Below are 25734 nucleotides of genomic sequence, written 5' to 3'. Positions count from 1 at the left end.
CACACACACACACACACACACGTGCAGCAGGGGTGCAGCATTGGGGTCCTTGGAGCAAGGTTTGCCCCCAGAGCGAAATCAGCATGAAGAGGCTGTCTAGAAAGGGCCCACAGGGAGATCCTGGGGGTATAAGACATTCCCCTGGAAATGCCGGGCTGTGCAGAGGTGGACGTGAATGCCAGTGCCCACACAGGATAGCGTCTGTAAAAGAGACTTCAAAGCAAAGGCCCTCCACACGTCCACATGCACCAGGACTGGGAGGGTGGGGAGATGTGGGCAGGGCCGCCCTTCCCACCATCCTTATCTCCTGAGAGGGGTGGGAGGTCCAGGCTCCCATCTACCCCGTCTCTGCCTGGACCAGGACCATAATTCACACTCCTGTCTCTTGCTTCAGAGAGGTAGGAGGTCCAGGCTCCCACCTCTCCCCTCCCCGCCTGGGGCTAGGACCATAATTCACACTTCTGTCTCCTGCTCAGAGGGGCTCTGGGGAAGAAGCCGCAGTCCCAACCTGTACCAGTCATCCTCCTCCCCCAGGCCCTGGGGATTAGGGTGCGGGCTCCTGCATTCCTTCAGACCCTTCCTCTCAACCCCCCCAGATGGTCTGGAAGCAAGGCCCCCCTCACACCTGCAGCAGCTTCTCAGCTTCTCTGGACCAAACCTGAGGCTCTGACATCCTACGGAGGCCAGCAGCACTTCAGATGAAACCGTGCGGAAGTGAGACCATTTCTCCCCAGGGACCGGAGGCCTTCCTCAGACAAGCCCTTTCCCATGGCATCCTCTGCCAGCTGCCCAGGAGTCAACAAGGAGCCTGGAGCTGGAAGTACCTCCTTCAATCCTGGCAGTCTCCTCTCAGGCTCTGGGAGAGCCCCCTGGCCAGCTGCAGAGTGAAAGGCCACCACCAACTCACTGCCCACCTCAACCAGTATCAGCTATGTCACCTCCTGCCCTAGACAAGGCACTCCACTCCACCCACCCTATTCCTCCAGGGTACAGAGGCCCCAAGGCCCCCTGCCCAACTTTCAACTTGTCCTTAGTAGGTGGTCAGGAAGTCACTTTCTCAAAGAATGGCTTCTGGGGTCATTCTCTTCCCTGCAAAGAACTTCCGCACATGGCCAGTTCAGGGTTGCAAGGATTAGATCATGTAGACATAATCCTGCTCCAACTTCATCCTCCAACAAACAGAACAACTGAGGCCTCTCAGCATGTACAATGACTGGCCCCAGGCCACAGCACTAGTGGGCACCAGGACTGACGGAGGGAAGAGAAGGTGCCCCCACACTCCTGGTCATGCCCTCTCTGCTGCTCCCCATCCTTGACTGCTTCCTCCTGCCTGTCCTAGGTGGTGAACGCCTCAAAAGGAACATAAACCCAACTGGTTGCTTCTCAGTCACAGAGCGGCTTCCCACAAGCCCTTGCAGGTCACAAGTCTTAACCACGTGGCAGTGCTGATGTAAAGGAGCCCACAGTGGAGCAGTGGTTAAACACTCATCAGCTAACCGAAAGGACATCAGTTCAAACACCCCCGCTCCTTCAAGGGCAAAAGATGAGGCCGTTTGCAACAGGAAAGATGACAGCCTTGGAAACTCTATGCAAGTGGTTCTACTTTGTCCTGTGAGGTCATTATGAGTGAGAATCCAGTCCTTATTAACCGGGTGTTTTAGTTGTCGGTGTAGAGCATGGGAGCTCTGGAGTAGCTCCAGGGTAGAAAGATGGGTAATCGCCTCCTGTGCAACTTACAGCCTGGAAACCCAATGGAAGGGCAGCTATGAGCCGGTACCAATAGTAACGGCATGATGGTGTACAGAAACGTGGATTAGAGTCATGTGAAAGGGTTCTCGCCTCAGACCTTCACCAGCGAAGAGGATGACTGTTAGCTCAACTTACCGAAATCCTCTCCCTCCTCTCCCACTGCGATCCTGCCCCACTTCCTACAAGCCCTGATGGTCAGGGCCACCCAGGCAGGTGCCAGGGCCTCTTTCTCATCTATCCATCCACTTCTTCATGCAGGCAATAATTAGATGCTCGTAAGTGCAGCCTGAGGTGATACCCACACAATGAACTGCTCCTCTGGGGCTGCCTGCGGGGGTTTAGAGCATCAGCCAGTCAGCCACGTGTGGGGCCCACAAACAGCCAAAGAGAAACACTGACCTCATCCAGGAACAGATGACACAAGCATTCCTCCCACCTACAGTCTAGAGAGGAGCCCTGGATGGTGCAAACGGTTAGGTTCGCACATTTGCCTGCTAACTGGAAGGTTGATGGTTTGAGGTTACCCAGAGGCACCTAGAGGCAGTCTACTTCTGAAAAGTCAGGTATTAAAAAACTCTTCTACCTGAATACACACGGGGTCACCATGTGGTGGAGTCGGTCTGTTCAATGGGGCAAAAGTAATCGAAGCCAAGCCAGGGGAGTCAGAGAGGGTTAGTGAAAACAGAGGCGGGGGGAATTCCAGGAAGGTGCGCTGGCTCTGCACAGCACGCGGTGGCCTCAGGAAGAGCAGGCTGATGTCTGTCTCCACTCCACATAAGCTGAGGGCGAAGCAATGCTTCGGTCCCTCCACCCACAGCTGGGCCAGCATCTCTGCTGGTCATTTCTAGGGAGGGGCTCGGGCAATCTCAGAGACTCTTTCTCTTCCAGATCCTTCTCAGTCATCTTTCCTTGGCCAACGTGAACCTTTCTGAGCTGGAGCTGACGAGGAAGTCAGATTTCTCAGTCTTGCCCTTCCACTCTGCATCACAGTCCCTTGTGTGGACATTGGCACATAATACCATGGCGAGGGCAGTGAAGCGAGATGGGCTGGGTCCCTCAGCTGGTCCAGAGCACCCCACGTCTGCGGATCCTTTCTCCATCACTCCCTCACAAGCGTGAGTGGTGCAAGGCAGCTTCACAGGCAAAGAGCAGCTTTGAGAAGGGCTCACTTCTCTGCGGGAGGACAAAGTGAGGGACCTCAGAGCCAGCACTCAGAGCTTGAGGTTGTAAGACTGACTTCTCAGGAGCTCTGCTGGATGTGGGACCCAAGGATGCTGATGCTACCCTGTCATTGTCATCAACACTGAACTTCACCTTTAGAGGTGGAGACAGCAGTGCCACTCTCACAATTTATATACTAGAAGACAGAAGCGATGATTGTTGCTACAAATTTAGAGATGCCTTGCTGGTGCAAATGGTTAAGCACTGAATGCTTAAAGGAAGGTTGGTGGTTCAAAGCCTCCATTATCTCTGAAGAAGGAGGACCTGTTGTCTGTCTACTTCCAAAAAAAGAAGAGTCAGACCCACTTATTTCTTTTCAGATCCCCTTTTTTCAGTAAAGATGACAGCTAATCACCTGTGAAAGTTGTCCTCCTGGAGCACTGTGCTCTTAGAAGATCTGTCTATAGTAAATCACACTGACAACAGCAACTCCAAACCTAGATGCGAACCTTAGGGACAGTGAACTTACTTGAATGGAGCAGAAGAAACTCAAAAAGAAAGGCGAGATGGAGCTCTGCTGGCCGAGTGGTAGGAAGCTGCACTATACTCCCAAAGGTATGCGGTTCAAATCCACCAGCTGTTTTGTGGGAGAAGGATGGGCCATCTCCTCTTGTACAACTTACTGTCTCTGAAAATCCACTGGAGGGTCAGATATGGGTCAGTTTCAACTCGATGGCCACAATAAAAACAACAAAGGACTCAGATTCATTGATAAGTAGATGTTTCAACTCTAAATGAATAAAATGATTTTTGAAAAAGAAAAGACAGGAGAAAGGTGAGTATGGAACACACAGAAATCCTTGAGCCAGCATTTGTTTTGCGGTGTATATTCTCAAGTAACAAGAGCATAATAAACTAAATTATATATTTGTAAAAAGTCTAATCAGGAAAACCCTCTGGAGCAAGACCTATCACGGCTGGTCCAGGTCCAGGCCCACTGACCGCACGGCACCAAACACAGCCTACTCATTAATGTTGTTGTTGTTGTGCACCGTTGAGGCAGATTCGACCCACAGCTGACCTGCCGACGGGTTTTCAGAGGCAGTTAATCGCACGGGAGGAGACTGCCCATCTTTCTCCTGTGACTTTTTAATATATTGATATCTTTTCCCCCACAAAATCATAGCATGTGAAGTACCGGTCTGTGCTTTCAGTATTTATGTATTGTTTCCTCACAAATACAACCACTTATTCCTGTGATGAGTTGATGTCAGTTGACTCCGATTCATGACCATCCAAATGCTCAGAGGAGAACCAATCAGCAGAGCTGTTCAGGGCCCTCTTAGTGAGCTTGAACCACCAATCTTCCTGTTAGTAGGCCAGTACTCAGTCACTTCTACCACCCAGGGACTTCGCTATATAACCCAAGAAAATAATACAATTCTTATCTACGTGTAAATGACCCTTCTTAAGAACAAAAATGTTACTAATGTCTCTGAAGTTCCTTCTCTGCTCTCTAATATATTCCCCTGCCTGCCCTCAACTCAAAGGAACACACCCTCCTGAGCTTCTGTGTGTGACACCTTGTGTTTCCTTATGTTTTCACTGCTTATTTATGCCTCCTTAAACAATAGTGCATTTGTTCAGTAATTTTTTTAAGCTGGTTAGCTTTTGGGGATGTGCTAGCTTTCTAACTAGTGTTGATAGGCTATTATAGAATAACAAACCATAAAAAAGTCACATGATTCAAAGCAATTCCTACCAAAAATTTCCAACAATCCCTTAATACAAATACACAAACGTGAATCCTCACACTCATATGGAATTGAAAGCAGTCTCAAAGAACAAAAAACAGCGTGAGAAGGGAAAACGAAGTAGGAAGATTTCTATTTCCTTATTTCAAAATGTACTGTGTAACACTACAGTAATCAAAACAACCTGGTACTACGGTAAAGATACATACATGGACCGACAGAAGACAACTGGGAATTCACCTATAAACCATACATTTATGGCTAACTTTCTGTCAACGAAGATGCCAAGTGCATTCAGTGGGGCTGAAATGATCCCTTTAACGTGGTGCTGGGACAACTGGATCTCAACATGCAAAAGAACCAAGCTGGACCCAATATAACCTCATCCCATATATGAAATTAACTCAAAACACATTAGTATCCTCCAGATGCTCTGCTGGAGAAGAAGGGGCACTCTTCTTTTGCCAGTTGGATCCAATTCAACAATACACAACAAGAAGAAAAAAAACAAACCCACATCAGTGACCTCAATGTAACAAGCAATGTCACAAAAGCCTTAGAAGAAAGCACAGGTATAAGTCCTTAAGACTTTGTTTTGACAATGGATCCTTAGAGCTGAAACCAAAACTGCAACCAATAAAATATTTTTTTTAAAAAAAGGTATTGGATTTATAAAAATAAAAAACTTCTGTATCACAGAACTTTACTGAAAAGACAAAAAGAAAGAAAGAATCTTATAGAATTGGAGAAAATATTTGCTGACTATACCTATGGTAACTGTGACACTGATGTGCCAAATGCGATAACAGTTACCCAAGGTGGACGGTGTTTAGTGGAGCTTCCCAATTAAAACAAGCTTGGACGCAGGAGTGGCATCCACTTCCATAATGGCTTGCCTCCAGAAACTATGAACATGGAGAAATGAGCAAAGCTATACAATTGTTCAGGTCTTTCGTTCATAGGGTTCCTATGAGTCGTCTACGACTCGACAGTACATAACAACAACAGGAACATAACTTTGGAAAGGGTTTAATATCTAGAATACATGAAAACTTTCACAAATCAATAACAAATAAGCAACCAAATAAAAATATAAGCAAAACATCTGAATAGAAATTTCCTCAAGTATGGTATTCACATGGTCAATGCCATTAGTCAATGTTGTACTCATACCTGGTCCTCCAGCAGTTTTCAGATAGTATCAATCACACAGGAGGAGAATGTCGTTCTCCTGCAGAGCAGCTGGTAGATCAGACCTTTAGGGAGTGCAGCTCCTCCCCACTAGGCCACTAAAGCTCGCTTTATTAGGCCATCAGAGCTCCCTTAATAGCCATTGTTGTTGTTAGGTGCTGCTTAATTGAATACAACTCACAGTGACTCTTTGAACAATGAGACCTTTTTAGCTATTGTTGTTAATGTTATGGGCCATCAAGTCAATTAGGACTTATAGCAACCCTATGAACGACTCTGAAGCTTGTCCTACCCCAAGCTAACCTCACTGTCTCTGACAAACCTGACTCCACAGATACAGTGACTGTGTCAATCCTTCTCATCCGGGGTCTTCCTCTCCTGTGCCAACCTTCTAGCCTTCCAAGCATGATATCCTTCTCCAAGGACTGGTCCCTCCTGGCAACATGCCCAAAGGATGTAAGACAGAGCTTCAAAATCCTAGCCTTCACTCTCTGGGTTTGGTACCAGTTTGCAGTGAAATGACTAAATGCACCAAGTACACTTGCTCTTTTTGGGGCAAAAGCAAAGTGAAGAGGTGAGCTGTGGGTATCCGGCACCGTGGTTCTTGCATGAAGATAGTAGCTTGTGGCACCCGGACCTATAGCACCACCTCCGCAGTCACCATGAAATCCGCCATCAGAAGACTGAAGGAAATGAGCGACCAGTAGAAACTCCCTGTTTGAAGACTATCCTGTAATAAACGGGTTAATTTACATTAAGAAAAGAAAAATATTAAAAATCCTAGCATCCAGGGAGCAAGCTGCTTTCACCCTCTCCAGGACAAACTTGTTGGCTCTCTTGGAAGTCCACAGTATGTTCAATACTCTTCTGCAGCACTACAACTCAGAGGCATCAGTTCTTCTTCTGCCATCTTTATTCATTGTTCAGCTCTTAGATGCATAACAAGCAGCTGAGAAGACCATGGCCTGGACTAGCCATTAGAGAAATGCAAATCAAAAGTGAAATGAAATCTCACTCCACATCCACAAGGATGGCCAATCAGGAAAACAAAAAGTGAGTTGGTTACACGTGCAGAAAGTGTTGTGTGTTGTGGGTGGAAATATAAAATGGCACAAAGAACCACCAGAAATACAAGCTGCGTTTAGAAGAGGTCATGGCACTAGAGACATTAACACCAGGGTCAGATGGGTCATGGCAGAAAGCAAAGAGTACCAGAGGAATGTCTGTGTTTTATTGACTATGCAAAGGCATTTTACTGGGTGGATTATAATAAATTGTGGTTAACCTTGAGGAAAATGGGAATCCCAAAGCACTTGATTATGCTTATGCAAAACCTTATATTTATTATACATGGATCAGGAAGCAGGCCTCACAACAGAGCAAGGGAACATTACATGGTTCAAAATGAGAAAAGACATACATTAGGAATGCATCTTGTCATCATACTTTTTCAATCTGTATGCAGAACAGAGGATTCAGGAACCTGGGCTTTATGAGGAAGAATGTGGCATCAGGATTGGAGGAAGACTCATGAACAACCAACATTATGCATATGACACAACCTTGCTCTCTGAAAATGAGGAGGACCGGAAGTGCTTGCTGCAGAAGGTCAAGGACGATAGTCTTCAGCATGGATTGAAGCTCAATATCAAGAAGACAAAGCTTCTCACTATTGGCCCAACTGGCAGCACCATGATAGATAGAGAAGAGATTGAGGTTGTTAACAATTACACCTTGATCAGCTCCACAATCAACACTCTTGGCACCAGGAGTCAGGAAATCAAAAGATGAATTGCATTTGGAAAATCTGGTGTTAGGGACCTCTCCAGAGTACTGGAATGCAATGATGTCAATCTAGAGACTAAGGTATGCCTAATCCAGGCCATGGTCTTCACAATTATTTGCGATGCATCAGAGAACTGGACAACGACTAAGAACTGCAGAAGAAGAATCGATGCCTTCAAGTTGTGGTGTTGCAGAAGACTCTTGAACACACCAAGGATTGACAAGAAAACAAATAGGTCTGTCTTGGAGGGGGTGAAACCAAGTTTCTCTTTGGAGGCTAGGATTCTGAAGCTCTGTCTCACATACTTTAGGCATGTGGCCAAGAGGGAACAATCCTTGGAGAAGGACATCATGCTCAGAAGGGTGGAGGGACAGCCCAGGAGAGAAAGACCCTAGATGTGCTGGATTGATACAGTAACTGGAGTAATGGGTGTTGGTGTGTCAGAATCAGTGAGACTGGCTCAGGACAGGGCAGGTTTCAGAGCTGCTGTACATAGGGTCACTATGGGTTGCAGGTGACTCTATGACACATGATAACAATAACAACATCAACAATAGGCAAAGTACAAAAGAGTTGTTGTTTACCATAGAGTTGGAACCAACCCACAGTTGACCCTATGGTGGGATTTCAGAGGCAGTTAATCGCTCAGGAGGAGATTGCCCATCCTTCTCCCACAGAACAGCTGGTGGCCTCAACCCATGTGCCTCTGGGATTACAATGCAGCTTCTCGCCAGTTATGGGATTCTTCGAGTAGTTCACAATAGAATGATCACATGACTTAGCAATTTCACTGCTGGGTATATCTCAACAGACTCAAACAGGGACACACGCAGATATTCACACGCCAATGTTCATTCAGCACTCTTCACAATAGCCAAAAGGTGGAAACAAGCTTTGCAGAGTGGCAAAACTGTAGTCAGTGAGGTTTATCCGAGAAGGGATTATTGCTAATTAAAAACAAAAGGTGGAAACAATACAAGGGTCAATCAACAGATGGATGGATAGGCAAAGGACACACTATTTACCCTAACCCTAACCCAATAAGGTCAATCAACAGATGGACGGAAGGATAGGCAAAGGGTATGATATTCTTATGTTAGAATACCACTCAGTTGTAAGAAAGAGTAAGTCCTGATGCATGCTACAACATGAACTTTGAAATAATGTGCTGAACAAAATAAATCAGGCATGTAAGGAATAATAATATGTAATACTACTTTTGTAAAGCATCTAGACTCAGTAGACTTGTAGGTGAAAGATCTGGACAAAAGCAGATTTGCTCCTCAACACCACAGAGTCTGAGGTGGTGCAGGATCAGGTCAGTGTCATTCCATCGTACGTGGGGTTGCTAAGAGGTGTAATCCACCCCATGGCACCTAAGAGCAGAAACAGGTGCTGGACTAGGGGCAGGGAGGGGTGGGACACCATTGTCCAAGGAATACTAAGCTTCTGTTTGAGTAGATGAAAACGTGTAGAAACAGACAGCGGTGATAGTGGAACAACACGCTGAGTGTATTTAGGGTTCCTGAATTGTATACTTAAAGTCATGGTTACAGTGGAAAATATTTTATTATACATATGTTATTACAATAATTGTTTTTATTTTTAAAAAGATTTCATCAGAGGAACTCTGGTGGCCTAGTGACAAGAAGCTGCACTGCAATCCCAGAGGTATGCGGTTTGAATCTACCAGATGCTCTGTAGGAGAAGGAGGGGGCAATCTCCTCCTGAACCAGTCAGATCTGATTTGACGGTACACACAAAAAAGAAATAAAATTAAAAAAGAAAATATTTCATCAGGAAATTACAGCCCAATGTGTGTGAAGCGGTTGAAGCTGACATTTCTGAGCTCCTTCTGACTTGTGAGGCTGCCCTTGTGAGTATATGAACCCCAAAGTCCCCCCTGGAGGGAAAGAGCATGGACAATCATGCACATTGCTTCTGTCCACACCCCACTGACTCAAACCTCACTGCACGGGGGTGTCGGGAACGCAGGCTGCCTAGGTGACTGGAAGGAGGAAAATGAAGCCAGATGTGGTGACAGAGCCAGTTTGCTGCCTCTCCATTGTACAAACATCCCCACAGAGGAAGTCAGCTCTCTGCTGCTTCCAGATATGCGTACTGTTTAGAAGGACTTCTTCCCCCTTCAAGTAAGCACAAGTCACACATTTTAACTGATTGCTCAATTCTGGAAGAAAAGACCTTCCACATTCTTGTGGAAATCAAGATCACATTCTCTGTTACTTCGTGTTCTGGTGTAGTTAGCACCTAGGAACCATCTTTCCTTCCTTGTTACTATCTCTCAGCTCCTAGCAAGGGACATGGCTGCCCATTGGGTTTGTCCATTGGCTTGAGGGCATAAGCTTTGACCTTTAGATGGTAGATGTTATTTCAAGGGAAAGAGAGCTAAAGGAAAACAGGAGAGACAGAGAGAAGGGTGTGGTAGAAATGACCCCAGGGTGAAAGTCAACAATGAAGTATCCTAATCGAGGAAGTCAAGACTGACCCCATTGCCCAGGACAGTTTCAACAGCAAAGAAATGTTCAGCTGGAAAATAAGAATAACTCTGTAGGGTTGTTGTAAGAGCTGCATAGTAAAGTGGACAGGGCGGGGGGAGGGGAGGAACTGTACAACAATGAAACAATTTTTTTTTCAAAGAGAAAAGTGAACTGGGTGGGGGGTGGGCAAGGAAGAAAACGTGCAACAATGAATAAGTGGAAATTAAAAAGGGGGGAGGAACAATGAAATAAAATAACACACAGGCAGTGCTCTGTGTTCCAGACCACTGCAGTAAAAGCACATTTTGCAATACAGCAAGTCACAGGACTCTTTTTGGCTTCCAGTGCCTAGAAAAAGTAGGTTTACTCTATAGTCTATTCAATGTACAGCAGCATTATGAAAAAGTGTGAAAGGTTATAAGGATTATTGAATACAACACAGAGATCCAAAGTGATAAAGTGCTATTCGGAAACCAGTGCAGTGTTCTGATAAAGGTCAATTTGTAAAAAGCACAGTGCCTGTGAAGGACAGGGAATTGAGCGCGAAAAAATAAGGGCCTGCCTGTGGATAGAGCCTTCACACAAAATTGGTACGTACACTTCAAAAGATCAGAAGGTGGTAGTTACTTTAGAAGTTAATTTTGTTGCTATTACATTGAAGTTACCATCTTGTATCACCATCCTGCTGCTTATCCAGTGATACATCTCAAGTGCCTAGGAAAGTGTCCATCCCATAGTCAGTGATCAATAAACATGTGTCCAATGAGCAAATGAAGGAAGGGATCAATTCTCAGCTCTGCCAATGACAAGCAGTGGGATCTTGTCCAAATCGCTCTCCAGGGCTTCAGTCTGTTCCATCTTAACTGAGAACATGGGCTCTGAGCTTTCCTGCCCCTCCCAGGACCACCTCATCAAATCAGCAAAGGGGGACCAGAAAATAGCAGCACTGGGGACTGACAGAGAATGGGCTCAGAAGCCTGGACCACAGAAATGCAGGCTCTGGCAGGAGAACTCAACTTGTCCAAGAAAGTCCCTGAATGTCACAGAAAGGTCTCTAGAAAATGAGAGAAATTGCTAAGATCATCATGGTCTGTGTACCCTCAACCTTTCCTGTAACTCCCAAATCTGGCTCCTCTGAGGTCAAAAAGTACTTGTAGGGCTGCAGAGCTTTCCCCAGTCCCCAGGTCCTGGCCAGACACTGTCCAGCACTACCATATGAAACGGAAATTGACTCTTTTCATTGATTTACTCGCTATTAACTGAGCACCAATAACATGTCAACACTATTCTACATGCTGGAGTGTAGCAGTGAATAAACCACTCCAAGTTGGCAGGCAAATGGAAAATAGGTGTACACATACACGTCCTGGAGAGGGTGAAGCCAGGCTGCTCCTTGGAGGCAAGGATTCTGAGGCTTTGTCTGACATACTTTGGACATGTTGTAAGGAGGGACCAGTCCTTGGAGTGGGACATCATGCTTGGGAGGGTGGAGGGACAGCTCAGGAGAGGAAGACCCTCTATGAGATGGATTGATTCAGTCACTGGGGTGAAGGGGATTGGTGTGTCGGAGACAATAAGATTAGCACGGGATAGAGTAGGGTTTAGGGCTGTTGTACATAGGGTTGCTATGAGTTGCAGGTGACTCGACGGCACATAACAACAACACACACACACAGAAATATGGTGAAGGGCAGGTTATACTAAGTGCCACCCAGTGAAGCAAAGTCGGGTAAGGAGAACTCACAGACTAGGATGACTCCATTTTCCTGGTCTTCCACTGGGATTGGTGCCTACAGAGAGGGATGTTTTCTAAGGGGAAAAAGAGAATAGAGAGAAGCAGAAAGAACACATGGTTCAGAGGCTCTAGGGACAAAGACGTGGACCTGGGTGTCTGCCAGTCCTGCCCCCACTGACTGAGCCTCGGAGATAACTTGGTTCCGCCTCTCTACCCCCCAAAGACCTCTACACAAGGAGATGTGAAGGATGAGCTCATACCCACTGATGCCCCCAAAATATCTACTCAGGATTGTTTGCTTGGCTCTGGTGGAGGGATGGGGACATAGAACATAGTGTTTTCTGCATCACTTGGTCTTTCTTCTGACAGGGCCAAGCTTATGAGGTCCCCAGGACCACTCCAGGCTCCAGCCGCCTGTCAGTGAGCTCAGGAACAGCAGAGCCCCAGGGAGTCGTGAGTCACCAGGCATGACAGCAGCAGTCACCAGCCAGGGACTGAGAGCAGATGCTGGGGGAGGAAAACATCTGCAAGGGATGAGGCTGGTAGGTGGAAGAAAGCCAGGCTCGTCTCTACCTGTGTCAAGCAGCTCCATCCCAGGAGGTGCCACCTGTACTGACCAACTGAAGTCCAGCTTTAGATCCTCTCCTCTAGGGAGCCTTGACTCCGTGGGGTCATCCTAGCTTGTAAGGTGCATTCTAGACTTTTAAGGCAGACTGATTCATTTTTCTGACAGCCCATGTTATATTCAACTTTCTCCTCAACATGAATATGTCACTCATTTTTTTTTAGCAGCAGGTATTTTATTTATTGAGTCTTCCATGTAGCACAGGATACAGAAAAACAAACAATCCTTGCTTTGAAGTGCTCACATATGAAGCAGACAGAGTGGTAGGCAGGTGTGTACATGTACACACATACACACATGTGTACTCATATATACACACACCTCTGCATGCATATCATACACATGCAAATATATATATATATACACACACACACACACACTCCCACACATATGTATCACACACATGCATCTCACATATGATGCAGGAGTCCATAGGAAGGTACCTTATCCAGCCTGGACTCTCTTTCAGATGGGTGGGAACTGGCAGGAAGATGACAAGAGCCTCTAGTTGTGACACACCTTTATGTCATTCCTCCTTCATTTCAGCAAGCAGGGGTGTTGTCTGTCATCTGCATAATGCAGATAGTTGATGAGCCTTTCTCCAATTTTGATGTCACATTTCTCCTCATAGAGCCCAGGCTCCTGGATAAACTGTTCTGAATATAGACTGAAACTAGGTCAAGTGCTGATTGTGGAACAGACCACCAACTACTTATATACAAGTTCAAGCTGAAGCTAAGGAAAATTAAATCCACAGGAACCAAAATTTGGCCTTGAGTCTATCCCACCTCAGTCTCAGAACCATCTAAGAAACAGGTTTGAGGCCTTGAACACTAATGAGCGAAGACTGGATGAGCTGTGGGAGGATATCAAGAATATCATCCGGGAAGAGTGCAAAAGGTCATTACAAAGACAGAGGAGGAAGAAAAGACCAAGATGAATGTCAGAAGAGACTCTGAATATCACACTAGAGTGCCAAGAAGCCAAAGCAAAGGGAAGAAATAAAGATATTGAGGAACAGAAGATTTCAAAGGGCAGCAAGGGAAGACAAAGTATTATAATGAAATGTGCAAAGAGCCGGAGTCAGAAAGCCAAAGGGGCCAAACTTGCTCAGTATTTCTTAAGCTGAAAGAACTGAAGAACAAATTCAAGCCTTGAGTTGTGTACATATGAGGTGATTGAAAATACCATTGTATATTGTCATGTATACCTTCACCTGCTACATAATTAAACATCAAACAACTCTTTTTGGTACAGTGTCTGGGAATTTTCCCATCTTCTTTGATGAACCACATCTATGGAACCACATCATTCCATACTCTCCCTATAGAATCCAATATTGCAACTTGATGTTTGATTCCCCCCCACTTCAGTTCTTTCAGCTTGAGAAATGTTGAATGTGTTCTTCCTTTTTGGTCTTTGCATACTTGATTACAACACTTTGTCTTCTCCAGTCACCTCTGGAAATCTGTCCAGGTCTTCTACATTCTCATTACTTTAGCTTCAACTTGAACTTGGATATGATCTAATGGTCTGTTATACACCCAGATCTTGTTCTGATTAATGATACTGTGTTTCATATTTTCTTTTCACATATGTAATCTAGTTGATTTGTATGTATTCCATCAGGTGAGATATTTACATACCTATCTCTGACTCTATCTCTATCCTTTACTTCATTGACATCATTAAGATCAACTCTACTTTGAGAAGACAGTTCATTTGAGTAATTCCAAATGGAAGACTCAATCAATAATAAACATATATATATATCAATATCTCAATTTTTATATATCTCAATAACTCTCTATCTCTCTATCTATGTATTGAAATTTGGGGTTTGTCTTTATTGGCTTCCTTGCTGCTGTTGTTGCTGTTGTTGTTGTTATGTGCCATTGAGTCGTTTGCGACTCATAGCTACCCTATGTGCAACAGCCCTAAACCCTGCTCTATCCTGTGCCAATCGCACTGCCTCTGACACACCCATCCTGATCACCCTAGTCACTGAATCAATCCATCTCATAGAGGGTCTTCCCCTCTTGCGCTGTCCCTCTACCCTACCAAGCATGATGTCTCTCTCCAAGGACCTCTCCCTCCTTGCAACATGCCCAAAGTATGTCAGACGAAGCCCCAGAATCCTTGCCTCCAAGGAGTAGCTTGGTTTAACCCTCTCCAGGATGAAATCTGTTTGTTTTCTTGGCAGTCCATGGTACATTCAATACTCTTCTCCAGCACCACAGCTCAAAGGCATCAATTCTCCTTCTATTCTCCCTAGTCATTGTCCAACTCTCTGATGCATAACAAGTGATTGCAAAGATCATAGCCTGTATCAGGCATACCTTAGTCTCCAGAGAGACACCATTGCTCTTGAGTGCCTAAATACATCATGCTTCACACTATTTGCCATTCGCACTATGTTTCACACAGGTTTTTCTCATGCATTACATCTTATAAAAACAAGTACCATTGGAACGTGCCCATCATGATACTGTCTTTCCTCCTAGATCCTTCCCACTTGCTTCCTCCCTCCCTCCAGCCACCAAACTGTGCAACCCTGTGGTTTCACCCCACCTATCCTCACCCCTCCACTGCTCCCCTCCCCCTCCTTGAGTTCCTGTACATGCTTCACTAGTTATCCTTCTATTTTTACAATAATGGTCTTATGTAGTATTTGTCTTTATGAAACTGCATTAGTTCACTCAGCATAATGCTCTCCAGTATTTTTCAAAATCATTGCTTCTGAGTGCTGCATAGTATTCCATTGTGTGAATTTACAAGACTTTCTCAATCCATTTGGTTGTGGTTGGACATTTGGGCTGTTTCCATGTTTTTGTGATGGTGAATAACGCTGCTGTAAACATTGGTGTGCATATATATATGTTGTTGTTGTTGTTGTTATAGTTACAGTGACCCTTTGCACAATAGCTCTGAACTCTGCTCTATCTTGAGCCAATCTCATTGTCTCTGACACACCTTTCCCCATTACTCCAGTCACTGAGTCAGTCCACCTCATCCAAGGTCTTCCTCTCCTGCATTGTCTCTCTACCCTGCTACACATGATGTCCTTCTCCAAGGACTTTACCCTCCTAACAACATGCCCAAAACATAGCTTCAAAATATTCACCTGCACGGAGCAATCTGCTTTCATCCTTTCCAGGAAAGACTTGTTTGTTCTCTTGACAATCTATAGTATATTCAATACTCTTCTCCAGCAACACAACACAAAAGCATCAATTCTTCTATTATGCTTAGTCATAGTCCAGCTAGCTCTTTGATACATAGCAAGTAATTACAAAGATCATGACTTGGATCAGGCACACCTTAGTCTCTAGATTTACATCATTGCTCTTCAGTATTCTGGAGAGGTCCCTGGCAGATTTTCCCAGTGCAATTTGTCTTTTGATTTCCTGACTGCTGGTGCCAAGGGTGATGACTGGAGAACCAAGGAAGCTGAAATTGTTAACAATCTTAATTTTTTACAATCTATCATGACACTGTCAATTTTATATATGTGTGTGTGTGCGTGCGCGTGCGTGTGTATGTGTGTGTGTGTATATATATATATAATTACTGCTGTTTATGTTGTTTAAAGGGGTATTTCTAATTAATATGCCAGTGGTATTGAAAAATTCTACATGTGATCTGTGACTTGGTTTCTCCACTAAGTTCATTTGCCAACTGCTGAGCCTTCTTTTTTCAACTTTCACAATCCCATCACCAGTAATTATCAATGCATTTGCTCAATTTCAAACTGCAGAAGCTGGTAAAAATCCTCCATTTCTTCATCTTTGGCCTCAGTGGTTGGTGCATAAATGTGAGTACTAGGGGCACTGAGCTACCATACTTGTACATGTGTGGATATTATCACTGGCAATGTTGTACTTCAGTATAGATGTAGTTTGCTATTTTTTACAATTAATTCAACATCATTTCTCTTCCAAGTTAATGCTATATCCTTTCTAACATAGTAGACCATACGGCTGTCTAACTCAGCATGGTCAGTATTAGCCATTTCAGCTCACTAATACCAGGATATTGATCTTCAAGTGTTCTGTTTCATTTTGGACAAATTCCAATATTCCTAGATTCAGACTTTTGTGCATTTTATATTCCGGGTATCAGTGAATGTTTGTAGTTGGTTCTCCTTATATTGAGTTTGGCCACATCAGCAAATGAAAGCTCTAAATCCTTTCATTCATTGACATCATTAAGATCAACTCTACTTTGAGAAGACGGTTCATTTTGAGTAATTCCATCCAGAGGGAACTATCTTCTGACACTGTATCAAAGTTCTGCTGTTACTTTTAAGGTTTTCATTGGCCAGTTATTAAAGAAATAGATTGCTAGGTCTTTCCCCGCTCCCTCCCCCCAGTCTGTCTTAGTTGGAAGCTCTTCTGAAACACGTCTGCCATGGATGATCCTGCTGGTATCTTAAACACCAGTGGCAAAGCTTCCAGCATCACAGCAGTGTGTGAGCCATTCGAGTGGTAGCCTAACTGCAGGGTGGTGCAGGAGTCTTTACATGGGACAAACGGACAAGAGGACAGTGTGTGCATCAGGTTCAAACAGAGAGGCAGGATACTCACAATCTGATGTGCATTACAGAAACCACTGTCTGGACCTTGCTTCCCATTGATTCTAACCCCAAGCTTTAACCTCTGTATCTAATGCCTATGGTGCGCTTAAGTGTCAAAACACCATCTGTGTCTCGATTCAAGTATTCTAGCAGTGGGTAGGACGTAAGAATAAGGGTTTCATCTAGTGACAAGTATCAAAGATAGGTGACTCACTAGCCAGGTTCAGCTGGGATTGTCCTGGTTTTAACTCTCAAAGTCCAAGATATGGTGAGCTCTGGTGGCCTAGTGGTAGGAAACTGCACTGCAATCCCAGAGGTGCACAGTTCAAATCCACCAGATGCTCTGCTGAAGAAGGAGGAACAATCGCCTCCTGTACCAGTCAGATCCAATTTGACGGTACACACATAAAAAGATAAATAAATAAATAAAAATTATTTAAAAAAAAAAAGTCCAAGATACAGGAAACATTTTAGCGCCCAGCAAACTCTAGCAATGCAAACTCTAGAAAAAAAATGAATGAGAGGGAGCCAGAGGGCTGGCTGACTTCTTGATGCACTACCTTGGGTAGAATAGGATTGTTTAGAGATGGACAGAGAGAGGATGCATGCACAAAAGTGGGGTGTCATTACACCTGCCATGCCTGCCCCACTCACTCACTTCTGTCCCAATTAACCCCAGGCTGCTGTAGTCCATGGCGGGGCCCCTCCACACAGCCCTGGGCCAGTCTGCAGCTCCTCCACACCCTTGAGAACCCCGTAGAAAGGTCACTGGGATTGTAGCCCCCTCCCATAAGTGGAGGACTCCTGGATCCTTTCTTATAGCATAAAAAGATGGCAGTCTTACTGGAATTGTGGAGCTTTGGAGAGGACATTAAGCAGTTGTCCTTAACCTTTCCCGCCTAGGACATAGGCTTACCCCAAACACGCACGATGAACCCTTCCACTCACACCTCTCCCCATGGGCACCAGCAGCATGGGGGTCAGAGTGGCTTGTATAGGGTCAGTGTGATTCCTAGTGCAGTGTCCTCTGAGGTGTAGCTGAGGCTGGGTCAGGGGGACAGCCATGTTGCATCAAGGCCACGCGTCTGCCTGACCTCTGGCAGTCACACTCAATGCCATCTCTGTTGCGAGATCCCTGGTGAAAAGCCCCTGTGTTGCAGCTCCCAGATCCAGCGAGGTCTTCAATACAACGTCCCCATTCATGCCAGCCTCACCCTCCTGAGCCACACAGGCAGCCCAGCTCCTAAGGAGAGCAGCAGGGGTGCAGGGTGGACCTCCCCCTCTGCTTCCACAACTGCAAGCACTCACTGCCTGAATGTCTTTCCACCTGCACTGTTTCCTATCCACCTTCAGGAAGACCCTACCATGGGCTAGGAGGCCCTACCATCTCTGCGAGGTCTCATCATGGACTGGGAGGCCCTACCACGGACTGGCAGCAACAGTGATAAGTCTTTGGAGAGCCTATGCCTTTCTGGTAACAGCCATGCAAGCTCCTGGGCACCAGGAACTGTCAATTAGATATACACATGTAAAGCATACAGAACAGTCTTTTCTCTTGCAATGTGCTATCTTCAGGACATCTGGTTCTAGGGCTGGTGAGGTGAGGGCTACCTCAAGCAAGGTCACCTCAGCCAACGGGCTTTATTTTGCTACCATTGGTGCTCCTTCATCTGCTAGAATGGGATAGGAGATCTTAGACTTGTTGTGCATCAGAATTGTCTGTTGTTATTGTTGTTGTGTGCCTTTGAGTCACCTGGAACTCATAGCAACCCTATGTACATTAGCCCTGGATCCTGCCCTATCCTGAGCCAATCTCATCATCTCTGACAGACCTAATCCCATTTCTCCAGTCACTGAGTCAATTCATCTCATCCTGGGTCTTCCTCTCCTGCATTGTCCTTCTGCCCTTTCAAGCATGATGTCCTTCTCCAAGGACTGATCCCACTGGTTACATGCCCAAAGTATGTGAGATGGAGCTTCAAAATCTTTGCCTCCAGGGAGCAGCTTGGTTTCATCCTCTCTAGGACAGACCTGTTCGATCTCTTGGAAGCCCACAGTATATTTAACACTCTTCACCAACACCACAGCTCAACGGCATCACTTCTCTTCTATCATCTTAGTTATTGTCCAGCTCTTGGATGCACAGCAAGTAACTGCGACTGAAGGGATTATTAAAACACAGTTCACTGGGACCACCCCCAGAGTCTGTGGAGCATTAGAACTGAGATAGGGCCTGGGAATTGGCATTTCCAGAGAGTTCTGGGTGGTGTGGATGCAGCTGGTCAGGAAAGCTCTTTGAAATTATTGACATAAGATATCCCATGACTTCAAAGAGCTTACAAATCTTCTAAGGTAACCAATTTACACCTCCTGAGTTCCCAAACCAAAAACAAATAACAAATGCAAGGAGACTAAGTATGTAAGATTTAAAGGGACTAGAAAAAAACAGAGAGAAAGGCATCTATTACCTATTAAGCGACCACTACAACCCTGTCATCGTTCTATTTACTGGACTTTTTTTTTTTTTCTCACAGCACTCCCATGTAATGGGCACACATGTCACACATAGACTGCCCACTGCTATTGCTGTGTGCCATTGGGTCAGAACTGACTCATGGCTGACCCTCTAGTGGGTTTTCAGAGGCAGTAAATGACACGGGAGGAGAGCGCCCATCCTCCTCCCACAGAACAGCTGGTGGATATTAACCTCATGCCTTTGGGACTGCAGCACCGGTTCTTACCACTAGACCACTGTTGTTGTTGTTATGTGCCATTTAGTCACCTGTGATGTACAGCGACCCTGTGTACAGCAGCTCTGAACCCTTCCCTGTCCTGAAACAGTCTTACTGACTGACACACCAACCCCCATCACCCCAGTCACTGTATCAATCAATCCACTAGAGTTCCCTATGCTGCCAATAGAACACTAATTATTGCCTAGGAGTTATATGATTTGCAAAAGTGTAAAAATATGGTAATTCCATCTATAAGGAGATGTCAAAATCCTGCTTCAGATACTGGAAATACTAAAGAACAAAATCTTGTGTGCTATTAGGAGCGAAAGAAAAGGAGTTTTACTGAAGAATAATCCAGCTCAGTTCATGCTAGGCAGCCCTAAGTAAAATACAAAGCACTTCAGCTCCAAAACAGAGCTCCGAGTCTGTCTACACCAAGAACCAAAGGGCATAATGATTGTCAAGTTTCTAAATCAGAAAATCATCTTATTTTTTACAATCGTTTAAAGAGACAGTAAAATTTTTTTATTTCCATAACATACAAATATCATGTATAATTTCAAAACAACATCTAAGTCCCATAAGAATATGAACAATTTTTCCTAAAGCGATGTTACAAACTCTAGTTAAAGCTATTCATTTGGTATGTTGGGTGAGGAAAGCCTGGCTTGAAGGACCTCTGAGGAAGTCATAGTAGCACAGCCAACTTGGGGAGGACTGATAGTATTGGGTTTTAAATGGAACTACCTGCAAACAAAAGTAAATTGGGATTAGTGAGGGAGTCCTTTTAAAATCTTTCCCAGGAGATAAAAGTAGTTCAGTCAAGTCTAGACAATAAGTGATAGACAATTGTTCTCATTAGTTATAGGGAAGAGAGTTTAAACAGAGAATTTAAACAGGTCACAATGTAGAGTTTAATGATACAGTCAGCCAAGAGGAGAACTTCACAATAGGTGAGCAAATGGCAGGTAGATGTTATGCCAAGGCAGAATCAAGTAAAGCAAACAGCATTGGTATGTGGATATCTAAAAGGTTTCCCATCACCACATCCGCTACTATCCATTAGTTTGGCAGTAACAGCCACAGCCCTCAGGGATGGGATCCCTGGCTACAGGGTCAAGCTGTAGCCTACAGTAACCTTTAAGTCTTTGATATCCTCCATATTTTCAAGATAGTAAGCCTGAAGCATTTCCAGATACTTCACATACAGATAAAAAGTTTAGAGGCTAATCAGGAAAATTTAGAGCTGTCGTGTTCATTAAAGTCCCCTTTTAAAAGGAAGACTAAGCGAGGAAGCCCTGAAGTGCTTACTGCGGAAGGTCAAAGACCACAGCCTTCAATACAGATTATATCTCAACATCAAGAAAACAAAAATCCTATCACTGGGCCAAGAGGCAACATCATGAGAGATGGAGAGAAGACTGAATTGGTTAACAATACAATCTTGTTAGGGTCCAAAATCTACACCCTTGGCAACAGCAGCCAAGAAATTAAAAACCAAACCAAAACAAAGAAACAAAACCTTGTTGCATTGGGAAAGTCTGTGTTCAGAGACTTCTCCAAGGGAATTCTGAGCAGGGATGTCAGCCTGAGGACTGAGGTGTGCCTTATTCAAATCATGGGCTTTTTGATGGCTTCCTATACATCTGAAAGTTGGACATTAAGAATAACAGTAGAGGTGATGTCTTTGAGTTATGGTTATAGACGAGTACACAATAGCCCATATACTGACAAAAGAACAAACAAATATATCTTGGAGAGGGTGCAGCTGGGGTTCTCCTTAGAAGGAAGGACGATGTAACTCTTTCTCACATCCTTTGGGCATGTCACTAGGAGAGGCCAGTTCCTAGAGAAGGACATCAGGCTTGGAAGAGGCAAGGGTAAACTAAAGAGAGGAAGACCCTCGCCGAGACGGATTGACACAGCGGCTGGAGCAACGGGTTCAAGTACAGCAGGGATGGTGGGGATGGCGCAGGATAGGGCAGGGTTTAGGTCTGCTGTTCCTAAGTTCATTACAAGTTACCGTGGCCTAGTAGGTAAGGAGTGTGCTGCCAATGCAAAGGCGGGTGGTTCAAATCCACTAGGTGCTCCTTAGGAGAAAGGGAATCTCTTCACATACAATTAACAGTCCCTGAAAACCTGATGGAAAGTCAGTTATGAGTTGGTTTTGACTCCACGGCAATGAGTTGACTTGACATGACTTTTAATTAAACTATGATCTCTCCAGAAGCTGGACTTTATAATGAAGAATATGGCATCAGGATCAGAGGAAGACTCAACAAAAACCTGTGTTACACAGATGATGGAACTTTGCTTGTTGAAAGTGTAGAGGACTTAAAGTACTTGTTGCAGAAGATCAAAGACTATAGCCTTTAACATGATTGCATCTCAACTTCAAGGAGACATAAATCCTCACCACCAGACCAGTAAGCAACATCACAATCGAGGAAAGATTAAAACTATCAACAATTCCATTCTTCTCGGATCCACAATCATTACCCTGGGTACCAGCAGTCAAAAAACCAAAAGATGCTGTGGTGTTAGTAAAAGAGAATTTAATATCCCATGGACTGCCAAGAGAACAAACAAATCTGTCATGGAGAAAGTTAGACCTGAGTGCTTCTTGGAGGCAGAATGTCAAACTTCACCTCATATACATTTTGCATGTTGCTGTGAGGGGTCAGTTCTTGGAGAAGGACATCATGGTGGGAAAGGTAGATCATCAATATAAGAAAGGAAGACCTTCAACTAGAAGGACTGACATGGTGACTGTAACAATAGTCTTGTGAATGGCACAATGTAGGGCAGCGTTCATGTCCATTATTTGCAGGGTCACTGTGAGTTAAAGTTGACTCAACAACACACAACAATATCAACAACAATATGACCTTTTGATCTTCAGGGGAAATCTGTAATGAATCTGGCCAAAGGCTTTTACATATTTGTATAAAGATTGAGCGAACATAGAAAATTTGAGAATCCCAGTTCAACAGTAGCTGTGGTCCTAAAGGCTCCCAGAGCTGTCTCCTTCTTTCGGGCACAGTAAAGGTAAAGATGGTCTCCTTCCTTTTAGGATCAGTATGAATACCTACTGCAGAAATTACAGGACTCAAATATTTAACAGGAGACTGAGGAAATTGCAATTCTTTTTCTAAACACCCTGTGTACACCAATAGTCAGATGTTTTAGTAAAGCTACACTGTCATCAAGCCGTGTTTGCTGAGAGGTTTAACAAACTAGAAAACCATCAACACAGCGCGGCAATGTGGATTTAAGGCTGTAGGTTGACATTTTTGGCTTATTTATATAAATTTTTTTCTAGATATTATTCAATTCAGAGCCTGTCTGTGGATTTAAGTATAACCTAAATTTCCTCCTTTACATTAAATCACAAATGTCAATTTCATTTGGATAAAAGATCTCTTCCCAATAAATGACAGGAGTATTAGAATGGAGAAATGGAAAAAGGTAAACCTTCAGTAGACCCAAGAAACAGTTTGGAAAGGAATCAAAGGTTATTCCATATCAGTACAAATGCACTATTTTTTTGGTCCAAGGCAAGCACTTTGTGAATAGGTGGGGTTAAAGGTAGACAAAGTGGTTGTTGTTGCGTGCCCTAAGTTGGAACCCCTCGTAGTTGACCTTCCACCAGGTTTTCAGAGGCAGTAAATTACAGAGGAGGAGACTGTCCGTCCTTCTACTACAGAGCAGCTGGTGGATTCAAACTGTGTACCTTCGGAACTGCAGCATAGCTTCTTATCAACAGACTACCAGAGCCACAGGGTCACCTAAATTATTAAAAGCTGGCAAGGTTTCCCCACTAAGAAATAAAGTTGTTTCTCCTTGCAGATTAACAAAAAGCCACAACAGCAAAAAGTCTCTTTTATCTCTGGAGTCCCTTCATTCTCAATCAGATTATAGGGCTGTTTGTTTTGGGCTTGGGGTTTTTTGTTGTCTTTTTTTCATTTTTATTTTTTAAGTATAATTTTTATTGTTGTTGTTGTTAGAGGTGACTTTTTTCCCCATTCATTCATCATTGCACTTTTCTCCCTGCCCACCCCACCCACCCCAGTACACTCTTCTCTTTGAAAAGTAAAAGAAAAATTCTTTCATTGTTTTACACTCCCTCCCCCCAGGTCCACTCCACTATGCGGCCTTCGTTCTGGACTCCCACCATGACACTAATACCTAATCACATATCCCTTTTAAACTGTTTTCTCCCTCATCTGCTTCAATGTTGTCTTTTTTAGGAGAGAGCTATATCAATCTTTGCTTATTTCTTAACTTCTAGTGCTCAATTTTCCAATGGCCTGGTGTTTCACAATAGTAACAAATACCCGGCTCTGTACCAATGGCAAGTTCCGACATTTTCTGTTAACAGGTAGAGAACATAACTGTTGCAACTGAAGGGTCATTCATTTACCAGCCTTCGAAACCTGTTTGGCATCAAAAGTCTGAGAGTATCTGTAGGCGAAGTTGGTTAGCTAGGTAAAAGCTACTAGTCTAATCAATTTCATTTGGCAAGACTGAAATCTCAGGTATAAGACCATACATGGAAACAGCATTGAAAGTGCCTGAGGTACCAGCTACAGTCAAAATGAAGCTAAAGTGGGAGACTTCCAGAGTAGCAGACCTTGATAATCATAAATAAATAGCCTGTGATAATCCTAGGGAGCTCTGGTGGCCTAATGGCAAGAAGCTGCCCTGCAATCTTGAATACATGCAGTTCGAATCTATCGGCTGCTCCACAGAAGGAGGACGGGCAATCTTCCCAGAATGATTAACTGCCTCTGGAAACCTGCTGCCAGAAAGTCAGCTATGGGCTAGTTCCAACTCTGTGGGACACAAGAACAACAATAAGTACTTCCACCTTTATTTTTTATAGACGAGTGTCTTTTAGAACAATCCATCAGTGGAGAAAAGACCTTTGGGATAGCTTCTAGAAACTTTTCACTCATGGCCTAAGGATTTTACCAATGTCTCACTGGTTGTGTTATAATCGTTTAAGGCAAAACTGTCTTTGGAGTCTTTCCATTCAGCCTATTCCAGCCACAGTTGGGTTCTCTGTGGGCCAATATTCATGTGAATAAGCTGATGTTCATTGAGTAGCCAGGATGATATGCTTCCATAATTTTACATTTTTCAGAAAACATAACAGTCCTCACTGAGTTTAGGAAACTCTTTCACTATGTATATAATTCTAAGCATGTTCACAGACAGGACAAAAGTGACACAGGGACATCATCTGCAAAAGTGCTGGGAGAATTTTAAAGGGCATTTAAGGTAAGAGTTTATTTGCTGCTTTCTTTTGGTTGGTTTATTTTGTTTCTTGTTTCTAGGGGTAAAGGGAAATTCCAATAAAACATTATCAGACAAGCAGGAAATCAAAGAAGGATATAAAGTGGTAACAGACCACAGGATAGCACAAATGGAAGGAGCTGAAATTTAACACTACATTTTTAAATTCTGTAAGGTAGAGTCAGTGTACTGCAGGGAAGTAATTTTACTGTCTTTCAAACTTTTAGAGGCCTCACTGTAACAATCAAAATAATCACTTCCCCCCCACCCCAGGACTATTTGATCTTAGAGCCTCAATTCTCTAAATTACTGAGCAGAAATGTTAACTTAGAGAGAGCCAAAGAATCCCAAAGTGGTCATTGATTTTCTAAACTGTCTTGAGTGACAGACAAGAGCATACACAGTAAGGGATCATAATGCTTATTCATATAGTGTGTCCCAGGAGGTGGCTCCAAATCTCCTGTATAAAATTGTTTCTCATCTAATAATAATTACAACACATAAACATTTCCACATAAAAGCCAAAACAAAACCACAATGCAACTCAAAGAGATATCAAAGCAAGGAAGCAAAGCCTTGAGTAAAGAAAGATGTTCTTACCTTAAGTGATTCCTGAGAAGTCAGAG

The sequence above is a fragment of the Elephantulus edwardii genome, unplaced genomic scaffold (genome assembly GCF_000299155.1).
Source record: "Elephantulus edwardii isolate Elephantulus edwardi_28Jun2011 unplaced genomic scaffold, EleEdw1.0 scaffold00055, whole genome shotgun sequence".
Taxonomy (NCBI): domain Eukaryota; kingdom Metazoa; phylum Chordata; class Mammalia; order Macroscelidea; family Macroscelididae; genus Elephantulus; species Elephantulus edwardii.
Note: the sequence above shows the minus strand (reverse complement) of the source record.